Source organism: Poecilia reticulata, linkage group LG6 (genome assembly GCF_000633615.1).
Source record: "Poecilia reticulata strain Guanapo linkage group LG6, Guppy_female_1.0+MT, whole genome shotgun sequence".
NCBI classification, from domain to species: Eukaryota; Metazoa; Chordata; class Actinopteri; order Cyprinodontiformes; family Poeciliidae; genus Poecilia; species Poecilia reticulata.
Genome location: NC_024336.1, coordinates 6,753,307 through 6,755,576, shown reverse-complemented (window position 1 = coordinate 6,755,576; position 2,270 = coordinate 6,753,307). Strand labels below are relative to the sequence as shown.

At 42.1% G+C, this 2,270-nt stretch overlaps 1 protein-coding gene across 1 annotated transcript in view; it reads left to right on the top strand.

Moving 5' to 3' along the window:
- The first annotated feature begins 1,306 nt into the window (after positions 1-1,306).
- Positions 1,307-2,270, top strand: part of prickle1a (prickle homolog 1a) — a 29,688-nt gene continuing 28,724 nt past the window's right edge. The window contains exon 1 of the mRNA XM_008411013.2: positions 1,307-1,678. The gene's annotated coding sequence lies outside the window, so the exon portion shown is untranslated. The remainder of the gene's footprint in view (positions 1,679-2,270) is intronic.

The window sequence follows — 2,270 nt, the reverse complement described above, 5'->3', positions numbered from 1 at the left end:
TCTTTTCAAATCTTTGATCGTCCCCTTGCATTTTGTGTRACTCAATGGACATGTAGCTTCTTTTCACTTCAATACATATAGACTTACCTTTCATTCTACGCATCGAAAAGGAGTTGTGTTACATGGGAGAACACAGAGAATGTTGAAATGGTGTCACAGCAACCACACAGAATATTAAAAAAAATCACATCTCTACATTTTGCTGAAGATGTGCATTAAGTAACAAACAACAACAAAAAATTGAGCCCGATGACGGCTTGCAAAATAAATGCATACTGTTTAAATCTTTCAAAGTGGTTGGGAAGGGGGCGTTAAACATGTTTTTGTTTTATTTTTTACATTGTCAACATTGTTTATTATTAAGAATGTGAACCAGTAAGAGGCTGTGCAAGAATTAATGCTGGAGTGSAGATTATCCATCCATTTGGATGAGAGCCTTAAACATACAGACAGGGCAACAAAAAGGTGGTGTATGGTTTCTATATAATCAGACTAAGCTTAATCTTTTCTGCAAAGAACTGGGGAAAAAAATGTGCCATATGTTAGAATGTCCTAGTCAAAGTCCAAACCAACATTCACTTAAGAATGCCTAGGAAAACTTACTAACGCATGTCTCTTCAAGCCATCTCAGTGAGCTTAAGCTGCTTTGCAAAGACATGGCATGTAGGGGTGCTGGAGAAATACCCCCAAAAGACTAACTGTAAAATTATAAGGTCGATTTACAAATTATTAACTCAAGCTAAATGGAAATACAAGCTACAGTCTTCAGGGTGACATTTTTCTTCTTTTTTTTGGTTTTCTTTTCTTTTGCACATTTGAAGTTTGTGATTGTAATTCGAGATGCACCGATCCGATATGAACATCTGTATCGGTCCTGATACTGAAACAAATTCAATGGCAGGTCACTCAAGTCCAATTCCATGCTTTGTTCTGTGATCAATATCATGCTTTATTGGTTATTTTACATTATATTTAGAATTCATAATAGTACTTCCTGAACAATTTGAAAGATGGTTTGTTGCAGTTGATCTTTTACATGCTTGGTAGTCAACCTATTGTTTTTTTTTTTTATTATCAATTTCAGTGTCTTCACTGTTTATTCTACATAGGCTGTTAGAATCTTAATTGCATGAACAAATTAAACCGTTATCACAAAATAAGTGATGAACCGAACCAGCAATAGTGACTAAGAAGTTTTTTAGAGTCTTACAAACTCCCACTCCCCCCCCTGCAGCAGCAGCATCAAGAGTTAAAACTCTCGGGAGTGTTTGTCCACTGTGCTGCTGAGACTGGTCCGTCTCTCCATGAGCGGTGGGGGCTTCTAGTTTAAGCCAATAGGCAGGGAGGAACACTAATGTCATTCCACTGTGACCGTGGAGGAGCGGCGCAGATTCCACCGTGCCCCGCTGAAGCGACTGCGATGCGGTGACGGCGCGTAAAGTCACATCGCCCCTTTCCAGAGCAGCCAGTTCCTGGGTTTTCAGCGTATCGCTTTGCACAGGCTCTTTGTTCGATCCCAGCGGAGCTGTGGTTCCCCTTTCCCCCCCACCCCCCTCCTCTTAAATTTTCTTCCTGGACTTTGCATCTAATCCTGATGACACCCTCTGCAATCTTCTTCCGCTTCACCAGGAGTATTGGCTCTGGATACTCGGTTTGCTGCGACTGAACTCTGTACTTGGTGAGTGGACCAGTTTGATCAATTCCCTGCTGTCTGCGTAAATAAACGGTCATACTTAAATGGCAAACAGATGAAAAGCGTTTAGTTCTCTTTATTGACGTGGAAACATAAACACTTTACATCATCATATCATACTATGCATACCGTACTTCTTTTCTGTTTTGCATATGCTCAAAAACGCCTCTTGCTGGTTTCTCAGTCCCTCGCCGTGCGCTTTTACGCAGCACGTTTCCAAAGAGACACGTATCACTTTTCCGTGCGCGTGCCGTGAGAACTTCATAGCCTGACGGTGGAAAACAAAACAAAACAAAAAAAAAAAAAAAAAAAACTCTGAGCCGTCGGGCTTGCGGGAGTGTGGACACTGCCCCCTCTCCAGATGCATGCACTCAGCTGTCGCCTGTCACTTCGGTGACAACTGGTCTGCGCTCCTTGACCGCTGCCCGTCCGCCACGGGTCCATAGCTGTCAGGAGAGCTGTTGAGTGGGAAGAAATGTGGCCCCACAACATCACCACGGCCACATGTAGTACAGTATGAGAAGTTTCTTTTACGTTCTACGAACTCTAACCATGATATATAGGGTGAGAATGACAT